This window comes from Scyliorhinus torazame, chromosome 3 (assembly GCF_047496885.1).
Source record: "Scyliorhinus torazame isolate Kashiwa2021f chromosome 3, sScyTor2.1, whole genome shotgun sequence".
In the NCBI taxonomy this organism is placed as follows: domain Eukaryota; kingdom Metazoa; phylum Chordata; class Chondrichthyes; order Carcharhiniformes; family Scyliorhinidae; genus Scyliorhinus; species Scyliorhinus torazame.
The window spans coordinates 58,657,223-58,682,638 of record NC_092709.1 but is presented as its reverse complement, the minus strand read 5'-3'; the positions used below and the strand labels follow the sequence as shown (position 1 = coordinate 58,682,638).

Below are 25,416 nucleotides of genomic sequence, written 5' to 3'. Positions count from 1 at the left end.
TGGTCACTATCTCCAAAATGCTCCCCCACTAACAAATCTATCACTTGCCCTGGTTCATTACCAAGTACTAAATCCAATATTGCCCCTCCTCTGGTCGGACAATCTACATACTGTGTTAGAAAAGCTTCCTGGACACACTGCACAAACACCACCCCATCCAAACTATTTGATCTAAAGAGTTTCCACTCAATGTTTGGGAAGTTAAAGTCACCCATGACTACTACCCTGTGACTTCTGCACCTTTCCAAAATCCGTTTCCCAATCTGTTCCTCCACATCGCTGCTACTATTGGGGGGCCTATAGAAAACTCCTAACAAGTTTTCCTAACAAACACTGCTCCTTTCCTATTTCTGACTTCAACCCATACTACCTCAGTAGGCAGACGTAGTATCAGTAAAGGCAGTTCCTTTACTAACACTTGTTTTCTTCGATTTGTCGAACAGTGTGGGAACATGTAGTAGTTTTGGTGTTGTACTCGCACTTGCTCAACTTTCAATGACTTCGAAAAGCATCTGTTTCTTCACAGTGCCGAAAGCAATCCTCATCCTTCCCTTGCAATTTGAGGTTAAGTTAGTTTAGAATTGAAAAGTTGTCTGCAAGGCAAGACATAGTTAGCATCCAAGTTTCATCACCAAACAAATCAGCTACAGGGAATGATTTCTCAAGGAGGAAAGCCTGGATTTCACACCTCAGTTTGTAAACTCTGACAAGCACCTGACCCCTTGACAGCCAACGTACCTCTGTGTGGAACAATAAATGTGTGCTCTCGGCCCCTATATCGGAACACAAAGCCTCAAAAATCCTGGTATTGAGTGCACTGCGTTTAATGAAATTCACAACTTTGACAATTCCTTTCAATGCCACTTCAAGATCGGATGGAATTTCTTTCGATGCCAATGCCTCATGGTGAATAAACCAATGTCCTGACAAGCTACCTCCTCACTCCTGATTACAACTCAGCTGTTTTCCCAATCGTGTTGGCTACCCCATCGCTTGTGATTCATCTGCAGAGGACTCAGTCAAACCTGCACTTTCCAACCACATAACCATTCAATGCTTCAAAAATCTCTACGCCAGTCTTGCTGGTTGGTAATGTCAGGCAGCACAGCAAATCCTCAACAAATTCATTGTGCCAAACATATCCAACATAAACTAGCATAATCTGAAATATCTGTACTTTCATCCAGTTGTATCGAGAACTCCTGTGCTGACTCTAAATGAGAAAAAAGCTGGGCTTCTAAATTCTTCACAATATCACAAATTCGGTGAGCCACTGTGTTATCACAAATTGGGATGCATTTCAGTTTTTCAGCTGACCTCTGATCTAGGACTGTATGAGCCATATCTAATGCTGTAGCAAGAATTAATCTCTCTGCTATAGCATGGGGAATTTTCTTTTTAGCTAAATGGTAAGCTACCCAGCAAGGGACTAATTGTTCTTTGTCATTCAATGTTACAGTTCTGCTAAGGACTTCAGCTGGTGATTTAAATTCTCGCTACATCCTTTGAAAAAAATAAAGAGGGTTGTCCTCGAACTCGCCATGCTTAACATTCAAATGCCTTTGAAGCTTTGAAGGTTTAAAAATTTTATTTGCCAGTACTTCCCTGCATATAACACACATTGGCTTTGCATCCTGATTTGCATTGGCACAAATATCAAAGCCATATCTCAAGAAATCATCTATATACTGCTTTGTTCTCAATTTCAGTTTCTTCTTAGTTGGCTATTCACCAGAGGCTCTGGAGCTCTGTATAAAACTCCCACTGCTTTGTCCTATCATGGACTCTCCTGTGCAGCTCACTCTAGCACTGCTTTGTCCTGCTGGGGACGCTCCTGAGAAGCACTCTGTAGCAGTTTCAGTTGTGAGATCTTGGCCTGTTTGTGTATCTGACCCTCTCTTCCTTATAACAAAATGATCCACCTTCAGTTCTTCACGGTCCTGTTGCCTTGATTGCTCACAGCCGGAAAATGAAGGAATAGAATGACCTTGTTGCACCTGACACGGTGATGCGACGGGATGGTTAAATCTTATGAGAGACCTCTCGCGAGATTTGCAACACTCAGAACATCTCGCAAGGTCCAATGAGATCTCATGAGATATCGCGATCTGGATCTCGCCCTCACTGGGCGTGATCCAGATTTACATATTTAAATGAAGTTAGGTTAGATTTAGATTTATTGTCACGTGTACCGAGGTACAGTGAAACGCATTGTTCTGTGTACAGTCTAGGCAGATCATTCCATGCATGAAAAACATAGGACATACAATAAATACACAATGTAAATACATAGACATAGACATCGGGTGAAGCGTATGAAGTGTAGTGCTGCTCAGTAGAGAAGATGCGTGGAGAGATCAGTTCAGTCCATAAGAGGGTCATTCATGAGTCTGGTAACAATGGGGAAGAAGCTGTTTTTGAATCTGTTAGTGTGTGTTCTCAGACTTTTGTATCTCTTGCCCGATGGAAGAGAGAATAACTCGGGTAGAGGGGCCTTTGATCATGCTGCCCACTTTACCAAGGCAGCGGGAGGTGTAGATGGAATCAATGGACGGAAGGTGATGGACAGGGCTGCGTTCATGACTCTCTGTAGTTTCTTCTGGTCCTGGGTCGAGCAGTTGCCACACTAGGCTGTGATGCAGCCAGATAGGATGTTTTCTATGATACTTATGTAAAAATTGGTAAGAATCAATATGGACATGCCAAATTTCCTTAGTTTCCTGAGGAAGTATAAGTGCTTTCTTGGTTGTAGCGTCGACATGGGTGGACCAGGACAGATTGTTGATGATGTGCACACCTAGGAATTAGAAGCTGTCAACCATCTCCACCTCAGCACCATTGATGCAGGCGGGGGGTGGTGTATGAAAGTTCACTTCCTGAAGCCAATGATCAGCTCCTTAGTTTTGCTGACGTTGAGGGAGAGATTGTTGTCGTTGCAGCACTCCACTAGGTTCTCTATCTCCCTCCTGTATTCTGACTCGTCATTGTTCGACATTCGACCCACTACAGTCGTGTTATCAGCAAACTGGTAGATGGAGTTGGAGTCAAATGTTTTTGTATAATATAGTAGGGGCTAAGTACGCAGCCTTGCGGGGTCCCAGTATTGGGGACTATCTTGGAGGATGTGCTGTTGTTTATTCTTACTGATTGTGGTCTATGGGTTAGGAAGTTGAGGATCCAGTTGCAGAGGGATAAGCCAAGTCCTAGGTTTTGTAGTTTTGATATGAGCTTGGCCCAGATAATAGTTTTGAAGATGGAGCTGTCGTCAATGAATAGGAGCCTCATGTAGGAGTGCTTGTTGTTGATATGCTCCAGGGATGAGTACAGGGCCAGGGAGATAGGAGCCTGCTGTGGACATGTTGTGGCGGTATGCGAATTGCAGTGGATCAAGGAATTCTGGGAGTATGGAGTTGATGTGTCTAATGCCCAACCTCCCAAAGCACTTCATAATGATAGATGCCAAGGCTATCGGATGGTAGTCATTGAGGCACATTGCCTGGTGTTTCTTTGGCACCGGTATGATGGTGGTCTTCTTGAAGCAGGTGGGAAACTCGGACCGGAGTAGGGAGAGGTTGAAGATGTTCACAAACACACCCGCCAATTGGCCTGCACAAGATCTGAGTGCACAACCAGGGACTCCGTCAGGATTCATTGCTTTCTTAGGGTTCACTTTCTTTTTTTTTAAATAATATTTTATTGAAAATTTTTGGTCAACCAACACAGTACATTGTGCATCCTTAACACAACATTGTAACAATGCAGATAATAATGACCTTTTTTAATTTAAACAAAAACAGCAACAAATAAATAAATATTAAATAACAGAAAATAAAAACTAGCCCTAATTGACAACTGTCTTGTCTCAGGCCACCCCCCCCCATCCCCCCCCCATCCCCCCCCCCCCCCCCCCCCCAAGTCCTGGGCCGCTGCTGCTGCCTTCTTTGTTCTCCCCCATCTATCTTTCCGCAAGATATTCGACGAATGGTTGCCACCGCCTAGTAAACCCTTGAGCCGACCCCCTTAGGACGAACTTAATCCGCTCTAACTTTATGAACCCCGCCATATCATTTATCCAGGTCTCCACCCCCGGGGGCTTGGCTTCTTTCCACATTAGCAATATTCTGCGCCGGGCTACTAGGGATGCAAAGGCCAAAACATCGGCCTCTTTCGCCTCCTGCACTCCCGGCTCTTGTGCAACCCCAAATATAGCCAACCCCCAGCTTGGTTCGACCCGGACTCCTACTACTTTCGAAAGCACCTTTGTCACCCCCATCCAAAACCCCTGTAGTGCCGGGCATGACCAAAACATATGGGTATGATTCGCTGGGCTTCTCGAGCACCTCGCACACCTATCCTCCACCCCAAAAAATATACTGAGCCGTGTTCCAGTCATATGTGCCCTGTGTAATACCTTAAACTGAATCAGGCTTAGCCTGGCGCACGAGGACGACGAGTTTACCCTGTTTAGGGCATCTGCCCACATCCCCTCCTCAATCTCCTCCCCTAGCTCTTCTTCCCATTTCCCTTTTAGCTCGTCCATCATAGTCTCCCCTTCGTCTCTCATTTCCCTATATATATCCGACACCTTACCATCCCCCACCCATTTCTTTGAGATGACTCTGTCCTGCACCTCTTGTGTCGGGAGCTGCGGGAATTCCCTCACCTGTTGCCTCGCAAAAGCCCTCAATTGCATGTACCTGAATGCATTCCCTTGGGGCAACCCATATTTCTCGGTCAGCGCTCCCAGACTCGCAAACTTCCCATCCACAAATAGATCTTTCAATTGCGTTATACCTGCTCTTTGCCACATTCCATATCCCCCATCCATTCCCCCCGGGGCAAACCTATGGTTGTTTCTTATCGGGGACCCCCCAGTGCTCCGGTCTTTCCCCTATGTCGTCTCCACTGTCCCCAAATCTTCAGTGTAGCTACCACCACCGGACTCGTGGTATAGTTCCTTGGTGAGAACGGCAATGGGGCTGTCACCATAGCCTGCAGGCTGGTCCCCCTACAGGACGCCCTCTCTAATCTCTTCCACGCCGCTCCTTCCTCCTCTCCCATCCACTTACTCACCATTGAAATATTAGCGGCCCAATAATACTCACTTAGGCTCGGTAGTGCCAGCCCCCGCCTATCCCTACTACGCTGTAAGAATCCCTTCCTCACTCTCGGAGTCTTCCCGGCCCAAACAAAACCCATGATACTCTTTTCTATCCTTTTGAAAAAAGCCTTCGTGATCACCACCGGGAGACACTGAAACACAAAGAGGAATCTCGGGAGGACCACCATCTTAACCGCCTGCACCCTCCCTGCCATTGACAATGCTACCATATCCCATCTCTTGAAGTCTTCCTCCATCTGTTCCACCAACCGCGTCAAATTTAGCCTGTGCAATGTGCCCCAATTCTTAGCTATCTGGATCCCCAGGTAACGAAAGTCTCTTGTTACCTTCCTCAATGGTAGGTCTTCTATTTCTCTACTCTGCTCCCCTGGATGCACCACAAACAGCTCACTCTTCCCCATGTTCAATTTATACCCTGAAAAATCCCCAAACTCCCCAAGTATCCGCATTATTTCTGGCATCCCCTCCGCTGGATCCGCCACATATAGTAGCAGATCATCCGCATATAAAGATACCCGGTGTTCTTCTCCTCCCCTAAGTATTCCCCTCCATCTCTCGGAACCTCTCAACGCTATCGCCAGGGGCTCAATCGCCAGTGCAAACAGTAATGGGGACAGAGGACATCCCTGCCTTGTCCCTCTATGGAGCCGAAAATATGCCGATCCCCGTCCATTCGTGACCACACTCGCCACTGGGGCCCTATACAACAGCTGCACCGATCTAACATACCCCTCTCCGAACCCAAATCTCCTCAACACCTCCCACAGATAATCCCACTCCACTCTATCAAATGCTTTCTCGGCATCCATCGCCACTACTATCTCCGTTTCACCCTCTGGTGGGGCCATCATCATTACCCCTAACAACCTCCGTATGTTCGTGTTCAGCTGTCTCCCCTTCACAAACCCAGTTTGGTCCTCATGAACCACCCCCGGAACACATTCCTCTATTCTCATTGCCATTACCTTGGCCAGGACCTTGGCATCTACATTGAGGAAGGAGATTGGTCTGTAGGACCCGCATTGTAGCGGATCCTTTTCCTTCTTTAAAAGAAGCGATATCGTTGCTTCTGACATAGTCGGGGGCAGTTGTCCCCTTTCCTTTGCCTCGTTAAAGGTCCTCGTCAGTAGCGGGGCGAGCAAGTCCAAATATTTTCTGTAAAATTCAACTGGGAATCCGTCCGGTCCCGGGGCCTTTCCCGTCTGCATGTTCCTAATTCCTTTCACCACTTCTTCTACCGTGATCTGTGCTCCCAATCCCATCCTTTCCTGCTCTTCCACCTTGGGAATTTCCAGCCGATCCAAAAACTCCATCATTCTCTCCCTCCCATCCGGGGGTTGAGCTTCATACAATTTTTTATAAAATGTCTTGAACACTTCGTTCACTCTCTCCGCTCCCCGCTCCGTCTCTCCATCTTCGTCTCTCACCCCCCCTATTTCCCTCGCTGCTCCCCTTTTCCTCAATTGGTGTGCCAGCAATCTGCTCGCCTTCTCTCCATATTCATACTGTACACCCTGCGCCTTCCTCCATTGTGCCTCTGCAGTGCCTGTGGTCAGCAAGTCAAATTCCACATGCAGCCTTTGCCTTTCCCTATACAGTCCCTCCTCCGGTGCTTCCGCATACTGTCTGTCCACCCTCAAAAGTTCTTGCAGCAACCGCTCCCGTTCCTTACTCTCCTGCTTCCCTTTATGTGTCCTTATTGATATCAGCTCCCCCCTAACCACCGCCTTCAACGCCTCCCAGACCACTCCCACCTGAACCTCCCCATTGTCATTGAGTTCCAAGTACTTTTCAATGCATCCCCTCACCCTTAAGCACACCCCCTCATCCGCCATTAGTCCCATGTCCATTCTCCAGGGTGGACGCCCTCTTGTTTCCTCCCCTATCTCCAAGTCTACCCAGTGTGGGGCATGATCCGAAATGGCTATAGCCGTATATTCCGTTCCCCTCACCCTCGGGATCAATGCCCTACCCAACACAAAAAAGTCTATGCGTGAATAGACTTTATGGACATAGGAGAAAAACGAGAACTCCTTACTCCTAGGTCTACTGAATCTCCACGGGTCCACCCCTCCCATCTGCTCCATAAAATCCTTAAGCACCTTGGCTGCTGCCGGCCTCCTACCAGTCCTGGACTTCGACCTATCCAGCCTTGGTTCCAACACCGTGTTGAAGTCTCCCCCCATTATCAGCTTTCCGGTCTCTAGGTCTGGGATGCGTCCTAGCATTCGCCTCATAAAATTGGCATCGTCCCAATTCGGGGCATACACGTTTACCAACACCACCATCTCTCCCTGTAATTTGCCACTCACCATCACGTATCTGCCCCCGTTATCCGCCACTATAGTCTTTGCCTCGAACATTACCCGCTTCCCCACTAATATAGCCACCCCCCTGTTTTTCGCATCCAGCCCCGAATGGAACACCTGCCCTACCCATCCTTTGCGCAACCTAACCTGATCTATCAGTTTCAGGTGCGTTTCCTGTAACATGACCACATCTGCTTTAAGTTTCTTAAGGTGTGCGAGTACTCGTGCCCTCTTTAGCGGCCCGTTAAGCCCCCTCACGTTCCACGTGATCAGCCGAGTTGGGGGGCTTCCCCCCCCCCCCCCCCCCTTGCCGGTTAGCCATCATCTTTTTCCAGCTTCTCGCCCAGTTCCCACGCAGCTGTATTTCTCCCAGACGGTGCCCCCCCGCCCATCCTTTCCCGTACCCACTCCCCCCTTTCCCCAGCAGCAGCAACCCAGTAATTCCCCCCCCCCCCCGCTAGACCCCCCGCTAGCGTAATTACTCCCCCCATGTTGCTCCCAGAAGTCAGCAAACTCTGGCTGACCTCGGCTTCCCCCCGTGATCACGGCTCGCCCCGTGCGGCGCCCCCTCCTTCCTGCTTCTCTATTCCCGCCATAATTATCATAGCGCGGGAACCAAGCCCGCGCCTCTCCCTCGGCCCCGCCTCTCATGGCCAACGCCCCATCTCCTCTCCCTCCCCACCTCCCCCCATCACCACCTGTGGGAGAAAGAAAAGTTACCATACCGCAGGATTAATCATATAATCCCTCTTCGCCCCCCCCCACTCGTCCCACCACTTTGTCCAAACGTTCATTTTCGTAGTCCAATCATTCCAATTTTTCTTCTACAATAAAAGTCCATGCTTCATCCGCCGTCTCAAAGTAGTGGTGCCTCCCTTGATATGTGACCCACAGTCTTGCCGGTTGCAGCATTCCAAATTTTATCTTTTTTTTGTGAAGTACCGCTTTGGCCCGATTAAAGCTCACCCTCCTTCTCGCCACCTCCGCACTCCAATCTTGATAGACGCGGATCACCGCGTTCTCCCATTTACTACACCGAGTTTTCTTCGCCCATCTAAGGACCATTTCTCTATCCTTAAAACGGAGAAATCTCACCACTATGGCTCTGGGAGCTTCTCCTGCTCTCGATCCTCGCACCATAACTCGGTATGCTCCCTCCACCTCCAACGGACCCGTCGGGGCCTCCACTCCCATTAACGAGTGCAGCATCGTGCTCACATATGCCCCGACGTCCGCCCCCTCCACACCTTCAGGAAGGCCAAGAATCCTCAAGTTGTTCCTCCTTGCGTTGTTTTCCAGTGCCTCCAACCTCTCCACAGATCGTTTCTGGTGTGCCTCCTGTATCTCCGACTTCACCACCAGGCCCTGTATATCGTTTTCATTCTCTGCTGCTTTCGCCTTCACGACCCGAAGCTCCTGCTCCTGGGTCTTTTGTTCCTCTTTCAGCCCTTCAATCGCCTGTAATATCGGGGCCAACAACTCTTTCTTCATTTCCTTTTTTATCTCCTCCACGCAGCGTTTCAAAAACTCTTGTTGTTCAGGGCCCCATACGAAACTGCCACCTTCCGACGCCATCTTGGTTTCTGCTTGCCTTCCTTGCCGTTGTTCCAAAGGATCCGCTGCAATCCGGCCACTTTCCTCTCCTTTTTCCATCCGTGTCCAGGGGGAACACCCTTCTGGTTTACCGCACGGTGTTTTCAGCCGTTAAAATTGCCGTTGGGGCTCCTATCAAGAGCCCAAAAGTCCGTTCCACCGGGAGCTGCCGAAACGTGCGACTTAGCTGGTCATCGCCGCACCCGGAAGTCGGCTTAGGGTTCACTTTCAAGAAGGCAGATCTGACTTTGGAGGCTGTGACGATAGGCATGGGTGTGTCCGAGGCTGTTGGGGCATTTGACAATGGTTTGTTGGTTTCTTGCTTGAACCTAGCATAAAATGCATTGAATTCATCGGGCGGGGGGGGTGCACTGTTGCCGGAGATTCTACTCGGCTTTGCTTTGTAGCTCGTTATGTTGTTTAAGCCTTGCCATAACCGACGAGAGTCTGTGTCAGACTCACTTAACTATGTTAGCACCCGATTCTTCTGATGCTCAGGAACAAACACCCATGCCTGGGAGACCTCGCCATGGCGCCATTTAGCGCTGGTCCACACAGATGTGGACCAGGTGTAACGGCATCTGGGGGGGGGGGGAGGGCTATCCCAGGCCATTGGAAGCCTCTATGTGGTCGGAACCTGAGCACTGGCACTTCCACGATGGTCTCACTGCCAGGCTGGCAGGGGCATTGCCAGGGTGCCAGGTTGGCAGAGCCAAGGTGCCAGGTTGCCAATGTCAGGGATCAGTGCCAGGGGGTGCCCTTAAGAGGTGGGGTGAGGGGAGGCTCGAGGACCCCCTAAGAGATAGGTTCAGGGAGTGGGGTGGTCCGGAGGCCACAGTGGGCTGTCCGAAGGGGGCCGAGAGACCGGGGCAGCATTTTAAAATGGCGTCCAAATCTTCCTGCACTGCTGAGCATGAGGTAAGTGCGGGGTGTTCCTGACCAAGGCCAGAAAAAATGACAGAGCCCTGTTTGATAGCAGAGTTGTTCTCGGTGCTGCGGGTGCCAAGAAAGAACCTGCTATGCGCACTCAAAACGGGACTCTGTTTTTTGTGCGTTAAATTGCGTTCTGCAAGTGATTTGAAATAGGAATAAGCAAAAGGTAGTGAGGACATGGCCTATTCTACACCTAGCTCTCATGGAGCCTCTCGATCATCTGACCCCTGATGCAACTGTTACGTCATTAATATCATCACGGTCTCATTACCATAACCATTAACTGCAGAGCTGATGGGGGGAGGAACAAAACTTCTGATGGGAATATGGAGCTTGGCTGCAACCTGCTTTTCCCATATTTCTGGCTGCAATCCTCACTGATTTGGGCAGGGTTAGGGGGGAAAATCTAATCCCTCGTGTTCCACCTTGTGTACTGCGTGAAGTATCAGAGGACTGACACCTATGGACTTCACACATGAGATGCAGCTTCAACAAAGGGCAGGAGATGAAGGGGAGATGGGGCTTGTATCAATTCAGGTGCAAACATCCTTGTGGGTTTTGTTACTCTATTCCAGGCATTGTGAAGGAGATGTAAAGTTTGGTGCCTTTCCCTTCAGTAACAATACAACATAGTGCACAAAATGTAAGTAACTGATTTACTAACAACTTGCAGAGGCGGAGTGCATTAGTGAGAGAATTCCAGAGTTTAGGGTCCTGGATGGATGGGGCAAAGAAAATGGGGAACGCGCAAGAGGCCAGTGACAGAGAAACGCAGAGTCCTTAGACGGTGACAGGACCATGGAGATGGAGAGGGGTGGGACCATGGAGGTATTTAAAAACGAGAATGTGAATTTCACATTAAAGATGTTGGTGGACCAATGTAGGTCAATGAGTAGGGTAGGGGGCTAGGGGAGCTTGGTGTTGGACAGGGCACTGATAGCCGAATTTTGGATCAGCTTACATTTCTGGAGTGCAAAGTATCCAGGAGAACTGCGAAATCAATGGAATGATAGCTAGATGTGTTCGTCAAATTACCATGCATGCAGTGAAGACAGAATATTAACCTATTATCCTAATGGTTTTCAATGTTGATCTTCACATGAATAATAATGTTGTCGTTGATGCTGCATTAACAATGACATTGCAGCTGACTACCAAACCATGCTCCTTCAATGTTAATGTGTGTGAATGAGATGGGATTAGCATTACTCCGCTCCTGCCTTGAAAGAGACTCTTGCTAAGGTACAGTATTACAGGTGCCAGTAGGCACCCCACACAACCAGCCTTTCTTCATTTGGGAGTTCAGTATTTGCTTGGAGGTTACTTCACATTAGGGAGCATCACAGTTCAGTCTGATTGTGTCCTTGTCTAAAAGCCCCTTTCATAACCCAGCGATGCTGAGACCAGTTGTCATTTTTTGTTACTGACCTGGCTGAGAATAATTAGTACCACAGACCATCAATCAAAATAGACTTTCTCCTTAGTTTGCACTTAGTCAGGCTGATCAAATCTGCATTCTAATAAAGCAATTTGTGAAGGAAAATAACAGATGTTTACGAGTGCAGTGCTGCACTGTAGATATCAGGCTTAGATCTCATGTTAAGTTCTGCGGAGAAATGTCCATCCAGCCATCATTGGTCAGAGATGGGACAATTTTCTGACATTTCTAGTGTTTAGATTCGTTCTTAACTGTTTTGAGGCTCATGCCGTCTACAATAGGGTCTGGGTAACATTTGGGTTGCCATTGATCAGAAGGTCATTTGGGCCAGCCATATCAACATTGTGGATACAGATCCGGACAGAAGCTGAGCAGTTTTCAGTCTGCAACAAGTGGTACATTTTTTATTTCTTGGCCTCATTACCACCTACAAAACACAAGTCGGTGATGGAATATTAACGCAAAAGTTTGGGTGCAACTGCAAGAACACTCAAGAAGCTCAACACTATCCAGGAGGGAGCAGCCTTCTTGACATATCCCTGTACTTCTGGACCCAACATCTGCCTAGTGGATCACAGAATCCCTAGAGTGCAGAAGGAGGCCATACGACCCATTGTGTCTGCACTGTCCATCTGAAAGAGCACTCTATCCATGTCCACTCCCCAGTCCACCCCGCCCTATTCCCGTAACCAAACCTACACATCCCTGGACACTAAGGGGCAATTTAGCATGGTCAATCCACCTAACCTGCACATAACTTTGGACTGTGGGAAGAAACCAGAGCACCTGGAGGAAACCCACGCAGATTGGGGGAGAACGTACAAACTCCACAAAGACAGTGACCCAAGGTCGGAATTGAACCTGGGTCCCTGATGCTGTGAGGCAGCAGTGATAACCACTGTGCCACCGTCCCGCCCCTGAATGTATTTATTTACAATTCCTCCCTCCTCTGCAACCTCCAGCACTGAGAAGGACAAAAGCATCAAGCACCTCCACATCTTCCTGACTTGGGAATATGTAAGTGTTCCTTCATCTTCACTGGGTCAATATCCTGGAATTACCCACTATTGTGGAAGCACCATTGACATTAGAAGTGCAGCAGTCAAAATCAAAATCCCACTGTCACATTGTCAGGACAACTAGGGATGCTCAAAGATTCAAGTTTCATCACCTTCGTCCACGATCTGTGAACAAATGAAAAATAACTCAAGCACCCACTTGCAGCCGGCAACACCTTGTTCTAACTGCCTGGGTATAATTGGAAATGTTAGACCAAGGACAAAGTTCTGTAGATGCAGAGCTCTGTTCCCACTGTTTAAATTTCAGAGTATACGATGGAGTGTTCTGCTCAATATATTTAAATAAGCTGTAACAAAGTTATAAAATGTTTACTAGGTCTGACTGATCCTCTGATCACTAAGGTTTGACTCCATGCAGTGTTAAATCCACACTCTCTCGGGACTTCTTACACTGCTCCTGTCTGGTGGCAAATCCGGAGCCACCTGGGGTTACCTGCAATTTTATGTGAAAACCATTTTGCAACGATGCTGAAGTAGTGTAAACAGATTCAAAATCTTGATTGTTAATAAAGTTACCATAACTGGTGCATATTAATTGATAACATATTATTCAGGAAGAGAAAGCAGATGTGGTGAATGAACAAAGCTTCTTTTGGGATCTGAAACAAGTGACGGAATTCTCACATGGCCCTGCTGACGGGTTCAATGGAGGTGGTGGTCTGGGGATGGGGGGTGGGGGCGCACCTGTATCATAGAGTCCCTAGAGTGCAGAAGGAAGCCATTAGGCCCATTGAGTCTGCACCAACCCTTTGAAAGAGTACTCTATCTCGGCCCAATCCCACTCTATCCCCATAAACCCACCAAGGGGCAATTTAGCATGGCCAATCCACTAACTTGCACATCTTTGGACTGTGGGAGGAAACCGTAGCACCCAGAGGAAACCACGCAGACACGGGGAGAACATGCAAACTTCACAAGACAGCCACCCGAGGTTGGGATCGAACCCGGGTCTCTGGCGCTGCAAGGCAGTCGTGCTGACCACTCTGCCACTGAGCTGCAGAATATGGCGAGAGGCCCAAAAATTGGTTTTACACTGGCATGAATTTCCCAGGTCAGGAAACACACTGGAGACCAGCTTGGAACTGATTTTGTCGTGCTTATGGGATGCAGATGAAGGCCCGACCGGAATCTCCCACCCATGCCTGATTCTCCATGATGGCAGCAGGAAAACATGCCCAGAACACGTCTGGAACAATGTGGCGTGCTGAAGTGGGGACTTACTTGAAGAGTGCCTGGAGGCTGTCTCTGGAGTCTGAGATGGAGACCGCCAGCAACCCTGGACCCTGGAGCACCACAGCAGTGGGTGGAGGGAGCATCTATCAGGTCAATCTTCCAGCAACATCATCGAGAAGGTCCATCTTCCAGATTCAGGGTATTCCTGGCAAATCATCTTCTTTCTCCAATGATGGTTCAGTGATGTTGGCTGCCTTTTAAATATGGCACCCACATATGAAAGCAGGACGCACTCCATCATGCTCGCCCAGCCATACTTACGCTGTTAAACCCCCCGATGCATAATTAATAAGATCAGGGCTAGAAGATAGAAAGACCTCTACATTATCATCCCTGTCACGGGACCTAGCCCCAGAGAAGAGAATTCAGCCAGTGGTGAATGAACAAAACTTCTTTTGAGATAAAAAAAGAAGACCTCTTCCCTCTTCTGAAATGTATTCCTAGTTACAGATTGCAACCTACAGAGATCACTGTGCCAAGGCGGAAGTACTGTTTTGTTCAGAAATTGATTTTGGTCTGTTTCTGGGCTTGGAACGCTTGGCAGCAAGGAACGCATGGCAGAAACTGAAGGTCTGAGACTCATCCGAAATTGAGTTTATGGCCTCATTTTAATAAATGCATTGAGTTGCCAGTGTCTGGTAGCCTCCCTACCTCCATTTTAAAATAGTGGTGCTACATTGGCTACTCTACAATCAGCAGGAACTGTTCCAGAGTCTACACAATCCTGGAAGATGACCACCAATGTATCCACTATTTCTAGAGCCACTTCCTTAAGTACTCTGGGATGCAGATTCTCAGGCTTCAATCTCATCAATTTCCCCAACACCATGGGCGACATTTACCGGCTGTTCACACTGGCAGGAAATTCAAGTCCCACGCCGACACATGGGTTTCCCCACGATGAGGGGTGCTGTCAATGAAAATTCTATTTGACAATGGCGGGACGGGTTGACCCTGCTGGTGGGCTGCCGAAAAACACGTGACAGTCCTCCCACAGCCTGGTATGGCAACTGCTTGGTTCAAGACCGCAAGAAACTTCAGAGAGTCGTGAACACAGCCCAGTCCATCACACAAACCTACCTCCCATCCATTGACTCCATCTGCACCTCCAGCTGCCTGGGGAAAGTGGGCAGCATAATCACAGAGTCCTTCCACCCGGCTTACTTACTCTTCCAACTTCTTCCATCGGGCAGGAGATACAAAAGTCTGAGAACACGCACGAACAGACTCAAAAACAGCTTCTTCCCTGCTGTTGCCAGACTCCTAAACGACCCTCTTATAGACTGACCTGATTAACACTACACCCCTGTATGCTTCACCCGATTCCGGTATCTCTGTTTTTACATTGTGGACCTTGTGTTGCCCTATTATGTATTTTCTTTTCTTTTCTTTTCTCTTCATGTACTAAATGATCTGTCTGCGCTGCTCGCAGAAAACTACTTTTCACTGTACCTCGGTACACGTGACAATAAACAAATCCAATCCAATCCAATTGTACACCAGTCACTGAAGGTAATGATTAATTGAGTGTGCATCTATTGATTTTTGTGTGAATTTCACACTTCGACTACCCTTTGTATGAAGATGGTCGGACATTTTCATAGAGGGGTGGCGCTGCCAAACAGCAGGGAGGCAGTGGTGCAATGGTAGTGTCGCTTGGCCAGTAATCTAGAGACCTAGGGTAATGCCTGGGGATCCAGGTTCAAATCCCACAATGGCAGGTGATGAAATTTGAATGAAATGCCTAATGATGAAACATTACCATTGTCGATTGTCATTTAAAAAAAAACATCTGGTTCATTAATGTCCTTTAGGGAAGGAAATTTGTTGTCCTTAGCTGGTCTGGCCTACATGTGATTCCAGATCCACAGCATTGTGGTTGACCCCGAAATGCCCTTAGGGATGTGCGATGAATGTTGGCCCAGCCAGCGATGTCCACATCCCATGAAGAAATGTGAAAAAAAAACAAAAAGCTGGAGGGCAAGATGACTTCCACTGGCCTGGGGAGTATTACCGTTTTTATAGTTAACTGCCTGAAGTCTTGTTATTTGCCCCCGTGTGGGAGGAGATGCTGACCAAACAGATGGCTGCCTGCCCTCATGCCACAGAAGTGCCACAGGCAGTAGTCAGGAGACAGTAACAGACAGTAGCAGCCAGTCCCTGACAAGTGGCCATGGAGGAGGCCAGGTATGAGGTAAGTGATGCGCTATCAATTACGACAAGACGAGAGTAGAGAGTACTCGAGGCTTTATTAAGCAGAGATATGTTGCCTCTTGCAGCTGCTGCCAAAATGGCTGCAGCTCGGTGAGCACACACATTTATACTCCGCCTACTGGGCGGAGCCAGCAGGCAGGAATCTACCCCCGTACCTGTAGTACAGGAGCTTTACCGTATTACTTCTCATATACGTAATATACACAAACAGTGGTGACTACCACAGTAAGTACAGGCGGCTTCATATGGGTCAGTTATGCAGGTCCCGGCAAGGGAAGGAGCTGTGATTGGGAGACCAAAGATGGGGGGAAAAGCTGGGGCCAGTAATTTCTGTTGATGGGAGTCGCAATTGGGCACTGGGTGCTCCTTAACCATTTATATGCCTGGGAATACAAGCCTAATTTATATACTCCCTTTCCGAGTTTAACCATGGAGCACTGGTAATATTCTGATGAATCCCCGAAGCTCAATATTTTCCAAGTTATAGTTGAGAACAGTACGCCATATAACAGTGTGGCCTATATCTAAGGGGAGTTGTGCCCCTCTAAGTGTTAGGGTGGGAGGGGTGGAGTATAACGGGATGTTGGCTAGCAGGGGCTGGAGGTGACATGCAGTGGAGCTGTGGAGCCAGGAAGGGTAAAGTTTGTGGCAGCCATCAGAGAACCCTTTGTGGTCATTGTTTAGACTGTTTGTGGACATAGTAATCCTGTGTTGAGCAGGGGTCCTTTCTGGTCCTTAAAGGTATTAAGCTCCTCATTAAAATTAGCAAGACACCCAGTGTCTGCTATCAGGCGCAGCTGCAGAACACCTATATCGCAGCATCCACAATGCAGGCACTGACTGATTGACATTGTGTCCTGAAAGTGGTCCTTTTTTGTATCAATTTTCTGCTTGGAAAATGAAGGCAACAAGGCCTAATTTCTTCTTCAGACTGTGGAAGCTAGCCAACAGATGAGAGATTTTCATTGAGAACGCCGCTGGTAAAACTATAGAATTACCAGCCAGTGGATTAATCCTTCCAATATGAACAAGAGTATCACCAATAATACTTCCTTCTCTCTGATCCCCTCACCAAGAAAATAAGAACACGATTAATAAAAACTTTGGAAGTAAAAAAAAAAGTCCCCTTACTCACACTCAGTCTGACTGGCACGCAATCTATGATTCATACTGCTACTTGGTTAGATTTCACCACCTTTTTTTCAGAAATTTCCAGAATCAGACACCGTGAGGAAAGATGCACCCCCAGCCTCCGCGTCGGCTTTTTGTCATTCATCTCTGCTCTTTTCTTGAATGCTCAGCATTTGAGCCAGACTGTAAGTCAGCGGCCCCTTTCGAGGGTCTCTCTCTCTCTCTGAGAACAGGCTGTGTAGCTCAGGGCCAGATGGTTCCCGTCTGTTGGGCTTCTTAAATGCACTTCCTCCCACAGACAAGAGATCCCCCCCCCCCAACCAACCCCCCCACCCCCCGCCCCCCCCCGCCTGTTCTCTTTTGCTCTGTGACTGGAAATAATCTTTTATTGCCCAGTTGTTCGGAAATGGCCTATTGCCCTTGATTAGATACCACTAGGCCCTATCAGAGGATAGCTGTTGTGCTGGCAGTTAGTTTTTTTTCCGCTTGGTGATCCAGTGTCAAGAGAAACAATGGGAGACTTTACAGGGTTAGAGGGCTGGAAAGTCGCAGCTGGGGGTTGGGTGAACGTAGAGTGGAAATTTGCCTACAGTTTGAAAAGATTTACATTCTTTTGTTCTTTTTTTTTGTCAGCCTCACACAAGCTACAGTTATTCATCATTAACAGGGGTGCATCAAAGGAGACTCATGTGGGGGTTATTTTTAAAAATCTGCGTGAAATTAAAGAGTGATACGTTAAATGTGGGATTAAAGGTGTCGCAAGCCACTTCAGAACAACAGCTTTACAATTTAACGTATTTCATGTTCACGGTAATCTTTTGCATTAGACCAACAGAGAGAAACATTTTTAAGCAGGCTTCCAGAACCTTATTAAAATATAAATAGGTTCCCTCTTTAATCATGAGGACACTCTTAAAAAAATCAGTTTGAAATCAATGGCTCTGAATTTCCTGGGAGCTCCTCCTGTTCCGCCAGGTGTAAACAGACTTTCTGATGATGCGCCTCAGCTGAAGTTATGTCTGTACAGAGGAAGCATGCTCCAAGGAAAATTGCAATCAATGTACTTTAAAATTCTTTCATATTCTTTTTGATGTTCCAACTCTCAAGGTAGTATTTCACAGGCAGTGACTCCAACAAACATGTCCAAATGGTCATTCTCCACATATGAGCCTGGCATGTGAATGTGGACAAGTTATCCAAGCATCCAGCTAATCGCAAACCTGCCCTCACCCAACATTCACACTGAGGGTGTTGGTGCGCTGGATCAGAGTGTCCAAGAGGTATGCAGAGTGGACAGATTGCAACGTCAATCAGTGTGTACTGCTGACTTGATGCCAGCACTGCCATCCAGGAGCTCAATGTTCCAGCTCCCTCCCTCCTTTCACATCACGCAGGAGCACACAGGAGTGTCAGGGCCGCCAACAACTTCCAAGTTTAATTGTTGATAGATTGCTGCTGGCTCTTGCTGCAATTGAGGAAGTATTTGGTGGTTTCCAGACCTGTTTAAAGTTGCTGACGTCTACAGGAGTGGTGTGGCATTTGCTGAAGGACTTTGTCCTGACTTCAAGGATTCTTCACAGACTTTACTTCCTCCCAGACATGGGGCATATTAATAAAAATAATTTGTTCATGGGATGTGGGCATAGCATTTATCCCAAATCCCTAATTGCCCTTTAGACAGTGATGGTGAGCTGCTTTCTTGTTTTAGGAACGGCCACAGTGCTGTTCCGGAGGGAGTTCCAGGATTTTGACCCAACGACAGTGAAGGGACTGCGATATATTTCCAAGTCAGGATGGTGTGTGGTTGGCAGGGGAACTTGCTAGTGTTCCCATGCAACTGCTGCCCTTGTCCTTCTAGATAATAATAATAATAATCTTTATTGTCACAAGTAGGCTTACATTAACACTGCAATGAAGTTACTGTGAAAAGCCCCTAGTCGCCACACTCCGGCGCCTGTTCGGGTACACTGCGGGAGAATTCAGAATGTCCAATTCACCTAACAGCATGTCTTTCGGGACTTGTGGGAGGAAACCGGAGCACCTGGAGGAAACCCACGCAGACACAGGGAAAACGTGCCGACTCCGCACAGGCAGTGACCCAAGGCGGGAATCGAACCTGGGAGCCTGGCGCTGTGAAGCAACAGTGCTAACCACTGTGCTACCGTGCTGCGATAGTGGATCATGGATTTGGAAGGTGCTATCAAAGGAGCTTTGGTTGTTACTGCAGTGCATCTTGTACTCACTGCTATCACTGTACATTGGTGGTGGATGAAATGAATGTTGAAGGTGGTGGATGAGGAGCCAATCAAGCAGGCTGCTTTGTCCTGGATGGTGTTAGGCCTCTTGAGTGTTTTTGGAGTTGCACTCACCCAGGCAAGTGGAGAGTATTCCATCACACTCCTGACTTGTGCCTTGGACAGGCTTTGGGGAGTGAGGAGGTGAGTTACTAGCTGCAGAATTCTCAGCCTCTGACCAGTTTTTGTAACCACAGTATTTCTATGGCTAGTCCAGTTCAGTTTCTGATCAATGGTAACTCCCAGGATGTTGATAGTGGGGAATTCAGTGATGGTAATGCCAATGAATGTCAAGGGGCGATGTTTAGATTCTATCTTGTAGGAGATGGTCATTTCCTGGCACTTGTGTGACGCAAATGTTTCTTGCCACTTGTCAACCCAAGCCGATATTGTCCAGGTCTTGCTGCATATGGACATGGACTGTTTCATTGTCTGAGGAGTTGCGAATGGTACCGAACATTGATTATAACCTGACAAGTTGCTGAAAGAGGGAGGAGGAAGAGGGGAAGAAGAGAAGGTGGGATCTCAGCAGGTGGTCACAATCCCCTTTGAGAGTTCAGGGAGAAATTCTCCCACCTGACCCTCAGCGAGGAATATTTAATCAGATATCTTTGCTTCAATTAGGTGGTGTTCATCAAATCTACCACCTACTGCAGTCACAACTGCAGCCTTAGAGCAGGGCGAGGATGGCATTGCCAATAACTGCGAGAGTGACTGTGACTATGGACGTTTATGTGCCTGGCTTTATCCAAGCTGGAACAGCCAATATTTACAACATCTCCAAATTCACTGTCCACTGTTGGATAATGGAATTCACTAAAGTTCTGTCTTCAAAGAGAGCTGGATACATTTAATTCTCTCTGCCCAAAGAGATGTAAGTGGATCAAGCACATTGTGAGGACTGCAGATTTCCCCATGATGCATAGGGAACCATTGACTACACACATTGCTTTGTGAGCATCGAATATCCGTTCTGAGATGTACATCAACTGGAAGGCATTCTGCCAAGCAAACATCGAGCCAATGCTCAGCCTCTCTGGATATCTGGGCAGCAGGGTTAATTGGTGTAATCTGAGAGAGGCGTCATGCTACCATATCCCTTTTTCCTTAAGCTCCTTAACACACTACCCCAAAACCATGTACAAAAGTTACAATTGTTAACAGGGAACACCAAGGAAAGAGAGTCCACCAAAACATCAATAAGCCTGGGGACCTCTGCGTCGTCCAGAACCTCCGAAGCCCTGCCAAAGGCGCGGCACTTTTTTGTGCGATCAAGTGGTCCACAGTCGATGCCACCTCAGGAGGGCCCACTTCAACGACAGGCGAACTAGCCTCACTGGCTTCAAAGATGCAGCAGGTTGAACAGAAGCAGAAGCTCCTGGTTCCCCTTGGCTGGACCAAGGTACAGGAGTATTCCTGATGCTCACTGGACTTGCCGACCCCACATAGGTGGTCACCACCCCTTGCTCCTCAGGATGGTTGACGTGCTTTTTGACGGTCTTCCTGTGAACATCAACCACATAAGACACTGCCCTGACTGGGCCACAACCCATCCTTCTAACCAAGGCAAACAGTCAGTGTAATTTTGGAGCAAAATCAGGTCTCTCCTCCGCTTTGACTGCTACTCTTCAGGGAGCCTTGACATACCTCCACCCCTCCGCCAAATTTGGAAATACAAGATCCAATCTGGTTCTCAACTGCCCATGAGCAGCTCAGCCGGTATGACCCCCGCGATTGAATGGGGGGTTGATTTGTACAACAATAAAAACATAGCCAACCTCTGGCAAAGTGGTTTATCGGATTGCTTTTCCATGGCATTCTTGAAAGTTTGAACAGCCCTCTCAGCTGGACTGTTTGATGCTGAGTGGTAGGGGGCTGATGTGTCGTATGCCATTTTCTCTCGCCAGTGAAGGGGGTGGCACTGCCCAAAACAATTGACTCAGGAAGTCCATGAATGGCAAACACTCAGCGCAAGGCATCTACCGTGGCCACCAAGATAGCAGTCCCCATCTCTTGAACCGATAGCCACTTTGAGTGGGTGTCCACCAGCGCCAAACAGCTTGCCCAGGAACGGCCCCGCATAATCAACCTGGACCCTGGTCCATGGGCGAGCTGGTCATTCCCAGGGGTGAAGGATGGCGGTAAAGATTGCTGCATTTGGCAAGAGTGGTACTGTTGTACCAGTTCTTCAAAGGTTTTATCTATGTCTGGCTGTGTGCCAACATCTTCATCTTTGCCTTCCCTGGTGGATGGTATGTCGATCTTGAAGGAGGGGCCGCCTTGCCTGAGGCGGATTACCACCCGTGAGCCGCACAGAATCATGTCGTCTTCACATGTCAACTCGTCTTGATGAGTGAAGTAGGGCCTCAGCTGCTCACACTTCTCAGCGCCAGCCAGACTATATCATTTGTTTGACCTTTGAAAGAATAGGGTCTCTTTGGACCCAGCTGTAGGTGTGCCCTGCAGATGCTGGCAGGGTGTCTAGGCAGTTTAGGGCTAGAATGACCTCCTGGGGTACCGATGGTGGCTGAATGCTCTTGGGTTAGGGCAGGTGACTTGATATACTGATTATTTGTGCTTGCCTAGCACTCCAGACATGTTCTCAAGAGTATTGAAAGTCAGAGAAATCTAGGTGTACAGGTCCACAGGTCACTGAAAGGGGCAACACAGGTGGAGAAGGTAGTCAAGAAGGCATACGGCATGCTTGCCTTCATTGGCCGGGGCATTGAGCATAAGAATTGGCAAGTCATGTTGCAGCTGTATAAAACCTTAGTTCGGCCACACTTGGAGTATAGTGTTCAATTCTGGTCGCCACACTACCAGAAGGATGTGGAGGCTTTAGAGAGGGTGCAGAAGAGATTTACCAGAATGTTGCCTGGTATGGAGGGCATTAGCTGTGAGGAGCGGTTGAATAAACTCGGTTTGTTCTCACTGGAACGACGGAGGTTGAGGGGCGACCTGATAGAGGTCTACAAAATTATGAGGGGCATAGACAGAGTGGATAGTCAGAGGCTTTTCCCCACGGTAGAGAGGTCAATTACTAGGGGGCATAGGTTTGAGGTGCGAGGGGCAAGGTTTAGAGTAGATGTACGAGGCATGTTTTTTACACAGAGGGTACTGGGTGCCTGGAACTCGCTGCCGGAGGAGGTGGTGGAAGCAGGGACGATAGTGACATTTAAGGGGAATCTTGACAAATACATGAATAGGATGGGAATAGAGGGATATGGACCCAGGAAGTGTAGAAGATTGTAGTTTAGTCAGGCAGCATGGTCGGCATGGGCTTGGAGGGCCGAAGGGCCTGTTCTGTGCTGTACTTTTCTTTGTTCTTTGTTCCGTTTTGGGCAGGCTTGGTAAAGATGGCTGGCCTCCCCACACTGGTCGCAGCACTTGCTTTCTTTGCAGTCCTTGGTTGCATGTCTCTCCTGCATGCTGTTTTGGCAGACGGTAGTGCCGCAGCTAGCAGCAACGTGTCCAGTTTGCCGCAGGTACGACACACTCTTGGCTGTCCCGCATAGAAGAGATATCCTCGACTTCCTCCAATGGCAAAGCTGGATGGAGGGTGCAGGATGGCTCGATTCGCATCCGTCTTCAAGGTCACCTGGATGTGGCGTTTGTTGGTCCAAGTACCAAAAGTGTCTTTGACTAGAGTGCTATTTCTGTTCAGCTCAAGATACCTGCTGAGCAATGTGAGCACATCCACCACAGGAATGTGGGGGTTGTACAGGTAAAAGGTGAAAACCCAGTTCCACTGCGATGGCAGAGTAAACAGAGGCTCCACAGTCAGAATGGACAGGGGCACTGAGTCACCTTTCTCCCTGGGCACCTGAAGAAGCTTGATGCATCCCGCAATGCTTCTCAAGGGGACATTGACCGCTGGGATATTCTTGCAGGCAAAAAGTATCTGCTGCTTCAAGTCCACAGCAATCAAACAGAATCCACTTCATGAAGTAGGTCCTGCCCATGGGCATGTCTTCTCCCAACGACTTCACTGTCACCCTGACAGTGTTCTGTGCACCTTGGCCTGGAGCTTGGGAACTTGCCGCAGACATAGCTCAAACGTTGAGTCGTGCTGCACCAGTGTTAGGTCCAAACCAGAGGCTTAAACCGTGTCTTCTCCGTCTTCTTCCTTGTCATCAATGTCACTCCGAAATCCACATCGACATCCAGCGACGCTCCACAAAAACCCGCAACTTGAAACTTACACTTGATCTTAGCTGATGTGATGGGTGTTCTTGATCACATACAGGTCACCAACACTTGAAGTAGTGCAACACTATTTTATTAAATGGTTAACTATTTAAACATACTTGAACTGTGGGTAAAAACGATACAAGCTTTAACTAAAGACCTTTGCCTTGTCCTAACCAGTTGATGCACTCAGCACATGGTGAATGTCTGTGTTGCAGGCTGTGAGCTCTGTGCTCCTAGCTAGCTGCTACTCGAATGAGCGGGAACTCTGATGCCCCCTGTCTTTATAGTGCGTGTGCTCTCACTGGTGACTGGCTGCGGTGTTCTGTATGTTGATTGGTCCCACTGTGTGTCCATCAGTGTGTGTCTGCAGCATGATATTCTGGTGTATATTATGACATCCTCCCTTTCACATAAAAAGATGTGCCTGGGTGACAATAAATAGTGTGTGGTGAATGTTCCTGACTACGTGTGTGCGAAATAGTTACAGGACTATGTACATAAAACTAAGCTATTTACATGGGAAGGTACCTGGTGCAGAATAATGAGATGAACACTATATACAAACCACTTGAACGATTAAACGGAAGAACAGAACAGACCAGAGAGTCCATTAGTGCACAAAGTTCACAAATTAAGTCTCTGAGGTGGGCGACGAATTCTGGTTGACTGCCTCAAGGGTGGGTCAGGAGCCAACGGCTGAGGAGCGGGCTAGACTGCGTCAGAGTGAGGAGGATGCAGAGTAACCGGAATCTCCGCATAGTCCAGGTCAGGGACAACAGGAGGGCGTGGCAATGGTGGAGGATCATGTAGCGAGCGCATAACGAGACAAAATGCACGTCGATTACAGCACAGAATGGAACCATCCGGTAGACGAACTAGGAACGAGCGGGGAGCCACCTGCCGAAGAACCACAGCAGTTGCAGACCAGCCACCATCCGGAAGATGGACGCGGACGTTGTCATCTGGAGCCAGAGCAGGGAGATCAGCTGCACGGGAGTCTTGAGCCGCCTTGTGCTGTGCACGAGACAGTTGCATTCTTTGAAAGACCGGAACATGGTCGAGGTCTGGGACGTGAATGGACGGCACCGTGGAGAGGAGAAGAGCAATCTTTCTGGTGTCCGAGGTGCCCTCCATGTCCGTGGCTTCGAGGAAGAGCTGGAAGCGCTGTTTGAAAATCTTTCAGTTGGCCCCGAGGTTGCCGGCGATGCGGAGCGGCGGCGGCGGGCTGATGTTGTCCATGTCGCAGGATGACGGAATGCTGGCGGAAGGCAGATCACTTGCAGGTAGGTATAAGAAGTGCTAGTATCCCACCCCTCCTGGTATCATGATGTGTTGGGTGTTCTGGATCACATACAGGTCACCAACACTTGAAATAGTGCAACACTATTTTATTGAATCATTAACTGTTTGAACTTACTTAGACTGTGGGTTAATATGATACTAGCTTTTACTAAAGACCTTTGCCTTGTCCTAACCAGTCGATGCACTCAGCACATGGTGAATGTCTGTGCTGCAGGCTGTGAGCTCTGTCCTCCTAGCTAGCTGCAACTTGAATGAGCGGGAACTCTGATGCCCCCTGTCTTTATAGTGCGTGTGCTCTAACTGGTGATTGGCTGCGGCATTGTGTGTGTTGATTGGTCCCACAGTGTGTCCATCAGTGTGTGTCTGCACCATGATATACTGGTGTATGTTATGACATTAGCCAAAAGGCCAAGAAGCAATCCTGGAAGATCATTGACTTTCCCTTGTCAGGTAAGTTGCTTTCCATGATGTCCTGTACCAAATTGACTCCTCCAGTCTCCTCCAAACTCCATGACATTGACTTCAGGCTTTCTTACAGACCTACCAATACACCAAGCAGTTCAGTGCGCACACCCAT

At 48.2% G+C, this 25,416-nt stretch overlaps 1 pseudogene; it reads right to left on the bottom strand.

Moving 5' to 3' along the window:
- Positions 1 to 492: 492 nt before the first annotated feature.
- LOC140409380 (protein FAM200A-like) lies at positions 493 to 25,416 on the bottom strand (annotated as a pseudogene).